Below are 11831 nucleotides of genomic sequence, written 5' to 3' on the forward strand. Positions count from 1 at the left end.
CAGCTTTCCAGTGATTACCATAAGAAGATGAGCACTGGGTACAGGAGAGGCAATGCAGCCCTTCGAACCAGCCCCACCATTTAATACGGTGATGATTGAGCTCACCTCGGTCTCAGCTGGGTTTTCCTGCCTGCTCTCTCTCACCCTTCATCTCATTGCAAATTCAACATCTGTATCTCTTCATTAAATCTGCTCATTGTCCTGGCATCCACCGCATTTTGAATAGGGAATTCCACAGATTCACAGCACATTGAGATAGGTTCATTCTTCTTCATGAAATTAGAATAGAATCCCTACAGTGCAGAAACAGGGTATTCGTCCATGGAGTCCACACCAACCCTATAATGAGCATCCCATTCAGACTCACCCATTCCCTGTACTTCGCATGGTTAATGGCTTCACCTGCACAGGCATGGACACTGTGGGCAATTTAGCATATCCAATCCTCCTAACCTGCACATCTTTGGACTGTGGGATGAAACGGGAGCACCCAGAGGAAACCCGCTCAGACACGGGGAGAACGTGTAAACTCCACACAGTCACCTAAGGCTAAAATCAAATCCAGGTCCCTGACACTGTGAGTCAGCAGTGCTAACCATTGAGCCACCTCTGCTTAAAATCTGCTCCTCCAATTCACTTCCCACGCCCCAGTTGGCTGAATCTATATTCCTTACATCAGAAAATCAGGTTGTGGAAGCAGGTGTCTCAGTAAAACCCAGTGACAGCCCATATGTCCTGTGTGTCTGAATGGGGATCCTATACACAACACCCTCCAGTCCACATTTTTCATACACTTTCCAGAGACAGGGCTCCAGTGGCTTCTTGGGGACTACAACACCCACAATCCCTGTGGCAGGGACCACACGTGTGTGGGGAAACCCCGCACTGTACATGTACAGAATGTGGGCCGATTTTGGAGCATGTGCTTTAGGTAAGTATACTTTGCAGAAAGTATTTCACACTGTGATTGGCTGGGGAAGGGATGCATCTGCTTCTGGTATTGATCTGTTAGGGGGTCACCACACCCATGTAGGACCACTCTTCATCCCCAATTCATTGTAATGCTGGGAATCAACAAATGGGAAACAAAGAAGGATCTGACCCATTCTCCCAGACTGAAGGACCCTCTTCTGTCCAGGATCTGCCACCTCCCTTTCTGTTTCCTTTTGTTTCATTCTGCTGTTACATTATTGACTTGCAGCAACTGAAGGGAAAGGAAGTGAACCCAGAAAGGGTGCAGAGTCTAACCAGGGACGGGAAGTGGTGCATGGATCTGTTTATCAACAACTCCATGAGAATGGGGAGGGTGTTCATTAGGGGGTAGCAGAGTCAGAATGGTGGGAGAGAGTAAGTGGGCTGGAGGGTAACAGCTTCGGAGGAAGAAAGGGGAAAAGGATATTCCAAAGAAGCTAGAATTGTCTGCTCTGAATTTCTAATCTGTACATATTCCTTTATACAGGGTGCTAGATGGTGAAGATTTGCAGACTGAAATCTCAAAATCATGTGCAGATTGTGATTATGTTAACCAGCATTTGAAGAACCAAAGATAGAGAATCACTTGGCCAAAATCCTGCAACACTATCCCTCACAGCATTGTTGGTCTATCTGCACCAAATGGACTGTGAATGGTTCAAGACAGCAGCTCACTCCCATCTTCTCAAGGGTAACTAGAGATGGGGAATAAATGCTGGCTGAGCCAGTGATGCCCATATCCTGGAAATGGGTTCTATCTCTAGTTGCTGAAACCCAGTTGATGTTACTGCAGGATGATGAGGGACGCTGAGTGCATCCTCCAGGAGGCAGCACCATCACATTACCCCTGCCTACACCCACACAGGAACACCACAACGTCACTGGAACAAAAGGCAGTGAAGCCAAAGGAGGACTTAGATATATTTCTTCGGGGTAAAGACATGAAAGAGGATTGGAACACAGCAGGAACAGGAGACTGAGCTGGATGGTCAGCTGTTTCCCATTGAATGGTGGAGCAGGATTGAAAGGCTGAATGGTCTCCTCCTGCTGCTATCTCCCAGGTATGTATGTAGCCATGGAGCCCGGGAAGGAAGGAGTGGGCAGGGATTCTCCAGGAGATTGCACTTCCACAACAGGTTTCAGTGAGGGTAGGTTTGATGGATTTTATTTAACATTTATCTTTAACACAAAGTTTGTAAATTTTGGTTTTAAAATGTTGTAAAAGTTTTTTGCACAGCAAATAAAATTAAAGAAAATAAATTAAACTGTCTGAATATAACACTTTTAAAACTTTCAACCACTGTAAAACAAAATCCCTTTTGTCACGGACACCATCACTTTCCAGTTACTCAAGCTCCAGGGAAATATTCCCTCCCTGTCTGAACCTTTGGTTTGATGTAATTGCTTTTCAGGTCTCCTTCTGTGAGCTGCGAAGCGTTCTTTTTCCCCATTTCCCTGACACAGAAATGTTATCACAGCAACCTTCCCACCATCAAAATCATCATTATGCCATTTTGCTTTTGGTTAACATATAATCACCAGCAGTGCAAAAGTGAGGACTGCAGATGCTGGAAACCAGAGCCGAGATTAGAGTGGTGCTGGAAAAGGCCTTTTGCCAAAACGTTGATTTTCCGGCTCCCCGGATCCTGCCTGACCTGCTGTGCTTTTCCAGCACCACTCTAATCTAGACATATCATCACCAACAGTAAACCATTTGTGTAACCAATTGAATATTTCCAAAGAAAGCCCATTACGGGCCAAGCAAACCATTACAAGTGACAGAGTGAGAAGGGACTAAATCAAAGTAGAGTTGTGGGGAGGGGGCAGCGGTGGGGATAAAGCACTGTATCCCCTGCGGTGCCCACCTCTATCTAAAGGCATCGAGAGAATTGATACACACCACATGGTCCTTCTCCAAGGACACCCGGCTGTGTAGCCTTTATCCTCAATCATAGAATAGAGTCCCTACATTGTGGAAGTAGAGCACTGGCCCATCAAATCGCGCCGACCATCCAAAGAACATCACACCCAGAGCACGCTATCACTGTAACACTGCATGACCCATGGCTGATCCACCTAGTCTGCACAATCCTGGATACTGTGGACAATTTAGCATGACTTATCCACCTGCACATCTTTGGACTGTGGGAGGAAACCAGAGCACCTGGAGGGGACCCACACTATCATGGGGAGAATGTGGGGACTCCACACAGGCCGTTGACCAAGGCTGGACTCCAACCTTGTACCTGATGCTGTGAAGCAGCAGTGCTACAATCACAATTTAAATCAAAACAGATGATCCTTGCGCATTGTCACATTACTGTTTTTGGAGACTTACTGCCCAGAGAGACAGCCTGAGGTTCAGAAAGTGGCAATGTAAGATCAGTCAACTCCAGCCCAGTTAATGTGGTTAACAACAACATCAATACTCCAACAGTGTCATCATGTACAAGGTCAGAGAAACTGATCCATCAGCCTGAAACTGACTGACCATGTGGCTGTCAGTGACTCCAACACAAGTGAATGGAAACATTGCTCAGAGCCTGTTTCTGTAACATTCAACTCAACCAGGAAATAAAAAACATGAATAATTAGCTGAAAACAAGGCAACTGCTCTGTTAGAGTCAAAATCATTCAATGTTCAGTTATTGGACATTATTGACTCTCAGAATATTCTAACCTGCAGAATCACAGTAAAAGGGGAAAGTAAACAACATTCTTGGCAAAGACTTAATGAACCAACTGCTTGTATAAAACAGCTCAGAACAAAGGGGCTGAATCCTCCACAAACTGGCAAACACAGATGCCATCAGATTTAGAGATAAAGATTGGAATTCTTTGGAAAAACACTTCCCTGCTTATGGTTTGCAGTAGAAACCATTCTCAGTGATCTGCCACTTATTTCCTTTGAAAAGAGTCGCTGTTTCCCCTCAGAAAAGCAGGTGTGTCGCGCACTTACAGACTGACTTACAGACAAAGGAAACCTGATCTGAGACTCGCAGGTTAATTAAGCTATTAGTGACAGTCCATTGCACACAACAAGAGCTTAGACCACAACAGATTCTAGTGAAACCAACAATGCAATGAAAAAGGTGAATTAGTCTTTATAATCATGCAGCCTCTCTCAATCAAATAATCCTAGTCAACTTCTAAACATTTTAAAACTACTAATATCAATATATACATATTTATTTACTTTCCTAATTTCCTGCAAAAAATATATCTGATTATTCTCTTCAAAATATATGTTAAATGGTCAATTCATAATCACAATTTATTTCCAATTATTCTTAGTATAAAACAACTTGCAAACTAAAATAGTTTTCATGGTAATAATGACACTGGAAACTTTGTTATGTAGTTTACCCATATGTCCAAATATTGTTTTGGTTCATTATTGTAGTGAAGCTAAAATTAAAGTCTATTTATTTTCTCTGATATCCTTCCATTACTTTATTCCCTAATAACAATGCCCATGGTGTAATGGGTGACAAGCATTAAAATAAAATCGAATTTTCATTGTAAGAACTGGTACAAATGATCACATATTATTCAGTTCATTCATTGTCGTTGATTATCATCATTTTCACCATATGATCACGTTAAATTCACTTAAATAATCACAGTAGAATTTTCACTTCTATAGATATGTCAAGTGAATGTCAAATTACTCATATTTCAAGTCAAACCAAATTTACATTTTGTTCTGTTTTATTCCAGGAATGACAGGATGTGTTACGTTATTATGGGAAACAGGAACAAGTGAAGGTGGTGCCTCTCAGACGCGAGACCTGAAAGCCAAAGAGCCAGGTGGTAGTTACAGTGGGGGAGGTACCGAGTCTCCCACTATCCTCAGAAGGCAGTGAGGATGGTGACACTGACTGGGACGGGTTAGATGACAAAGCGCCCACGTATGGACAGAGAGAGGACAATAGGTGGGTTGACCCACCGCCCTGTAAGGCCCAGAAGGCCATGTCTGTGGCACCGCTGTGCATCAAAGCTCAAACTTGGACAGACGGGAGGGGGGCAAGAAAGGGAACTGACAGAAACCAAACTGAACCATTTATCCAGCTGAACGATAGATGTTGGTGAACCTCATTTTAACCCATAGATGGAACTACACAGACACATTTTTTGACAGTGACAAAGGCCTCAGGACATCCCAACTAACATAAAATGAGGAATTGAAACGTTTGGCCTCTTCTTTCTTCATTACTAGATTTAAAACCCGATTCTGTTGACATAAGCAGAGGGGTAAACTGGCAGGAGGCTGTCCTTCGAAGACTGCCCCAATCGTGAATATTTGGTATCTGCAAACCGTAGATGTCTCCACCTCTGAGGCAGACTGGCTAGCTGTGCTCTTCCAGCCTCTGACCGGTTTAATTTGGATTCCAGCGCATTCCTGTCTCTACATAAGGAACAGAAGCACACAGCCGCATCCCTGTAAGTTTTCGTCCCCCACTGTTTCACCGTTAGTTTATTGCCTCTAATGAGTTACGTTTTTCTTCCTGCCAAACGAAGACATTCTTCACATCAGAAGCTTGACATCCACATGGTCCTCAGAGGAAAAACATGGACGTGGACTTCCAAACTGAAACAGATGAGGCCTGGTCTGCGTAAAAAAATGACTTTCAGCTTTTCCTTCAAAAATAAGTCCAAACAACACATACAACGATGGGAAATATTCGTTCTGGATTTCATAAACTAATGGTTTCGCAGAAGGTTTTTTTTTCGGTCCACTGCTGTTTGTCATTTTTATAAATAACCTGGATTAGGGCATGGAATGATGGGTCAGTAAATTTCCCGATAACACGAAGCTCAGTGGAGTTTTGAACAGTGCAAAATGTTTCTGCAGGTTGCAGTGGAACATGAATAAGCTGCAGAGCTAAGCTCAGAGATGTCAAATAGAAATTAATGTGGGAAAATGTGAGGTCATTCACTTTGGAAGCAGCAATAAGAAGAAAGAGTTCTGGGCTCAAAGTAATATACTTGGAAGTTAAGCTGAACAGAGAGACCTCGGCGCTACTGTACAAAACACGCTGCAAGTTACCACCCGTGTTGACAGGTTTGTTTGGAATGCCACGGAATGATTGATTTATTGGGAGAGAGGTTGGGTTTCACAGCCATAAGGCCATGTTGCACTCGAAAATTCTCTGGTGGCCGCAATTGTGGAATTGCATACAGTTCTGATCGCCACATCATTGGACGGATGTGCAATCATTGGCAAGGGTGCAGAGGAGATTAACTGCTGTGCTGTCTTTTTTGGAGGGAAAGACTTACGAGAAAAGACTGAGGGACCTGTGGCTGTTTATGACAGAGAGAAGAAGTTTGAGAGATGATTTAATAGAGACATACAAGATGATCAGATGCTTTCTTAAGGTGGACAGTGAAGGACTTTTTTTTACAAATGGTGATGGTTGGCACAAGGGCACGCAGCTTTAAATTGCGGCTGATAGATGCCGAGGCATGTTCTATTCTCAGTGAGTAGAAAAGTTGCAGAACGCCTAGGACTCAACAGTCGGAGATGCACTAACTTATAGGGCTCTTCAATGATCGGGGATAATCTTTTGAGTCATAATTATAAAATGTCGTTCGGTTTGACATTTGATTAGGATCGCGTTGGGTGTAACATCATTGGTCAAAGAGCCTTTATTGCACAGTAATATTCGGTCCTCGAGCTGTTCTCAGCCTGATGTTGCAATCATCCTGGCCAATATCAGTGAAATGAGCACCTGGCGTGGATCAATCTCTCAACTTCGGCAGCTCAGACACCTCCAGTCTGCTCTTGAAGCACGGCAACCTGATCAATTTCCCCAATGGAGCTGACATCAGAGGACGTTCAACGGCTCCTGTTCTTATCACTGAGGCCAGAAATTCAATTACTCAATTTTTTGCTTTGGATCTGAATTGAAACACACATCAGAGGTGATTGTACTGATTATTGATCATCCATTATGTCACATCAGGTTCAGGAAAAGGACAGAGAAAAACGTGGTGAAAAAAGATGTTATTGAATATAATTCTGGATTAGTGGTGCTGGAAGAGCACAGCAGTTCAGGCAGCATCCAGGGAGCAGCGAAATCGACGTTTCGGGCAAAAGCGCTTCATCAGGAATAAAGGCAGAGAGCCTGAAGCGTGGAGAGATAAGCTAGAGGATGGCGGGGGCGGGGTGGGAGGGGGGAGAAAATGGTATGGAGTACAATAAGTGAATGGGGGAGGGGTTACTGAATATAAGTTTACCGTGGCTTCCTGCGTTGATCACGGGCATTTTTTGGTCACTACTGTACTAGGATTTTCCTTCCATCAGTTTCAATTCGTCACAGAATTCGATCCACTGACACTGCACCAAGTTCCTTTGGAAAGTTCATATGACACATTGACCAACATTGCACACAACGTCAATAATCTTCAGTATTACGACATCCAAGAGCACGTGGCATGGTTTGTATAAATAGTATACAAAGCGCAATGCTATGCAAGATCTAATTGAATTCCACTTTAGATTAGATTACATTCCCTACAGTGTTGCAACAGGCCCTATGGCCCAACCCACCCAGAAACATTTCCCTTTGACAGATGCACCGATCACTACGGGAAATTTAGCATGACCAATTGAAATGACCTGCATATCTTAGTATTGAGGGAGGAAACCGGAGTACCCAAAGCAAACCCATGCAGTCACAGGGAGAACGTGCAAAATCCACACAGTCAGTTGCCCAAGACTGTGAGGCAGCCATGCTAATCAATGAACCACTATGCCACCACAGTAAAAAGTAGCAAGAATCCAGAGTAATATTCAAAATGTCAGATATTCATATTCATTACCTTGGTCAGAATTCCAGCCTTGCAAGGGCGAGTCTGCCCCTGAATCCCCAGAATCCACGTGGACGTATGTTCCATTGGTCCACCTGGAAGCCTCTGTTCAGCCTGACAGAGCAATCAGAAATCTCCACTTTCTGATCTGAAGCTGCGACAGGATTTGTCTAATCCAGCTGTGAGGGCAGCGAGGTACACGTGAGACCTTAATATTTCTTGATGTAGATTCACATTGCCCTCATTATGTTAGTGTTTAAAGACCTGGGCCAGAAACAGCCCAGTCAGGACGGAACATGAGAAGGCCATTCTTCACACCGCTCCTGCCCCGCCCCGCCATTCGATATCATCATGGCAGAGCCAGTATGTTAATGTTTTTTTTCAGACTATCAACATCATCGTGTTTGCTACTGTCTAACAGATATAATAATCGAGCTCTATCTTCAATAGACATCGAAATTGTTCATTTGTGCGAATAAAGAAGGTCCGTTTCAAGGCATTTGGGTTCCTGCTCCCATATTGCAGGTTTTGCAATAGAGCAGCCGAGTTTGGTCTGATCACATATCAAACCAAGAACTAAACCACGATGCTGCTGAGATGCATATCGATCATCTTGGAATGTCAACTTCAGCAATCACGAGGAAATCCACCGGGCTTTCTCTTGCGCCACAGAGCCGCGCAAGCAGGCATTTTTAAGCACACAGGGTTGCCTTTGCCTCGGGACTCCCATCTCACGTAGGTCTGACTTCGTCACGCTTTCCAGTACCAGGTGCTGATCCAAGTGTGCTCTCGCTATTCAAGGGTTTGTCTACACACTGATGAAATATTCTACTGGCATGTAGCTATGCCACACTTTCAGATAGTGAAGTCCAGACAAATACCACTGTCTGTTTGAAATTATTTATTCTAAATTTCCGCTTAATCGCTTGTCTCTTGCTTTTAATCTATGCTACTGCGTATTATTACTTCCCAAAACATGCTTATTTCTGTCACACATATCTCTCTCCTTCATAATATGTGCACGTTAATCAGTTTCTCACACAGCCTTCTCTGCACTTGGATAAACAGCCCCAGGCTGGCTCGACTACCTTTGCAGTGGAAATGTTCCAGCCCTTTGTCATTCTTATCATCTCCTCAGAACATCTTCTCCTGGAATCAGACGCTTCCTGCAACCTTCAAGGGAAAAACGTTCTCTGAAGAAAAGACAAAATGTCTCAACAAAACTCAACAGCTATTTTACATCTATGGAGAAAAAGGAGAGTTAATGTTTCGAGACCAATGATCCGTTTTTGAAACTAATGGGACATGCGGGTGCGAAAGGAATGTGAAAGAAGGCGGACGGGTCTGAAATGATTGAACTCGATGCTGGGTCCTGAAGATTGCATAATCTGTCAGTAGAAAATGAGGTGCCGTTCTTCCAGCTTGTGCTGTGCCTTGAAGGAGCACAGCAGCAGACCAGAGTCTGAAATAGTGCCTTGGGAGCACCGTGTAATATTGAAGTCACAGGAGACAGGAAGATCAAGATAATTTTTGTTGATTCCATACAGAACGTCGGTGATCTCAGCTTTGTCACTGACTCTGTTTTTCTCTCCCCATTGTGCAGTGATAAAATTCAGAGGAGGAAATACAGTTGCCTGGATTGAAAGTCGTGCTGACAAATCACTAAAAACAGTGTCTGGAAAGTCACACAGTGAGGAGAGGTATGGTAACCCAGCAGGTCATCTAGCTTAAACATTAGAACGTTACAGTGCAGTTGGCCCTTCGGTCCTCGATTTTTCACTGACCTGTGAAAAAAATATGATGCCCATCTAACCTTCATCGTTACATTATTATCCATATTTTTGTCCAATTCACATTCAGTGAGTCTACGACTGTTGCAGGCAGGCTGATCCACTCCCGTACTACTCTCTGTGTGAAGAAATTAGCACAGTTATCTGTCCTAAATCAATCGGCATTCAATTTAATGCTGTAGCTCCTCGTGTTGGCCTTCCCTATCTGAGGAAAGAGGCTCTCACTCTTCACTCTATCTAACCTTCTGATAATCATATAAATCTTGATTAAGTCACCTGTCAACCTTCTTCTCTCCAACGAAAACAACCTCAGTCTCCTCAGACTTTGATCGTAAGACTTTCGATTCACACCTGTCATCATCCTAGTAAACCTCCTTTGAACCCTTTCCAGAGATTTCACGTTTTTCCAAAATTCAGTGACCAGAGCTGCATGCAATACTTGGTGGTGCCCTACCAGGTGGTAAAGCCGCAACTTCTGTGATTTTATGGAGTGGTGTTTTCTGGGCAAATGTTGGGATGCAAGGAATTCTGGTCCAAAGGGTCGCGACAGAAAATGTCCTGCATTTTGCTGGCAAGTTGTGGAGTTCAGTGAGATGGAATATTGGTTAAAGTGGAAAAGAATGTATACTTTCCACCGCTTCCAGTCACCAGTAAGCATATCCAAGTCACATTCAGACATTCAGACATATTTCCTCATCTTTAAAAGGTATGCACACTTTCAGTTTGCCATGCGACAGTTTCGTAAATTAATTCAGTACTGACAGGATTACCGTTTAAAGCTGTGTGACAGATGTTGCAAACGGTCATACCAGACAAAATGAGGTGCCACGTGAAAAACAAATGTGTTTCATTCAGGAAAGATAAAATCGAATTGTTCATATAGAATGGTTCATAGAAAACTGTGGTGAACTATCTGCTGATTTTTTTAGATGGGGGTAGAAGACGTCCGCATGAGCACCACTCTCATGCTGACTTTGATCTCCAGGATCTGCAGCCCTCACTTTCACCTGCGGGAAAGGGAGCTGAGTCATCATTAACAATTGTGTTTTGAACTGGAAGAATTTTTCAAGCGAAGTTTGATTGAGAGTTGGGATGTGGAAATTCTGGTTAGATTAGTTGAGCCCAACAGCATTCTATGATTGATCAGAGCCCCCAGCGCGCCCATGAGTTTCTCTGATTGGTTGGAGCACCAATGCCTACAGCATGGTCATGTAGAACTGCCTCTTCTACGCTGTTGGGCATTATACATCATCAGTTCGGATGGGTCCTGCAGCATGCACAGGGTTAATATGATTGGAGAGCATGCTTGTGGCGAGTGATCATTGGAACGAAATGTTGTCGTCTTCAATCGATAGTTGGCGAGTGAGGGCGAAAGGGGAGGGAAGCACCAGGTGCTAGAGCACAGTTAGAGGTTCCATGTTTGGTCATTGTATGACTCTGGACCCAAAAACAGTGGCTCTGGGCTCGCTAATTAAGCCAAAGAGAGTCTGAGTCTTCTTCCCAGAAACAGACCCCAGTCAGCCGCCGCTATTCCTGGTTCAGTTTTATCTTGTTTTATCAGTCTCCAGGTGGTAGACTCTGGAACTCACTCTCTCTAAAGATTAGTTGGACATTGAACTTTCCATTCTTCTCTGGATGCATGGGCAAAGGAGTTTCAAAAAAAAAATGCTCAAAGCCGAGCATTCCCGCGAGCAACAGTGATGTGATCCGTGGCTTTGTGAAATGGAAAGGTTTGGATTGATGGGAAAGTGTACCCCATGAACACCTCTGTCCCTTACCTTGCTGTAAATGTTTCAGATACGAAAATAATGGATATCCGTGCCCTTTTTTTGGAACAAAACCCTGCTTCGAGAGGTGGTGAAGATTGGACTGAAGCAGTGACAGTGATTATCTTTGTTGCTTGTTCAATTCGTGCACATCACTGCTATTAATCATGTCCGTGCTAACATCACGGCTCATATAGAGTGGGCTGTTCGTCGGGCCAGTGGCGCAATGGATAACGCGCTTGACTATGGATCAGGAGACTGTAGGTTCAAGTCCTACCTAGCTCGAGGGAAATGCAGGCATTTATTACGCTTTGAAAACTGATTTCTCTTCAGCCGAAATAAGGTGTGAGTTTTTAATCTGCAGGAATAAGAATGCCTTCATTAAATGTCCACGTGAAGCTGAGGGTCAATATTCCAGTGTCATCACAGGAAGGAAGCTGAATAGTCGCACACGTTGGTCGTGGGTACCTTTCCATTTCACAAAGCCACG

At 43.8% G+C, this 11831-nt stretch overlaps 1 non-coding gene across 1 annotated transcript; it reads left to right on the top strand.

Moving 5' to 3' along the window:
* Window positions 1-11553: 11553 nt before the first annotated feature.
* trnah-aug (transfer RNA histidin (anticodon AUG)) lies at window positions 11554-11626 on the top strand. The gene has a single exon. It is a non-coding gene; the product is annotated as a tRNA-His (tRNA).
* Window positions 11627-11831: the final 205 nt, after the last annotated feature.

The sequence above is a fragment of the Hemiscyllium ocellatum genome, unplaced genomic scaffold, assembly GCF_020745735.1.
Source record: "Hemiscyllium ocellatum isolate sHemOce1 unplaced genomic scaffold, sHemOce1.pat.X.cur. scaffold_475_pat_ctg1, whole genome shotgun sequence".
Taxonomy (NCBI): Eukaryota; Metazoa; Chordata; class Chondrichthyes; order Orectolobiformes; family Hemiscylliidae; genus Hemiscyllium; species Hemiscyllium ocellatum.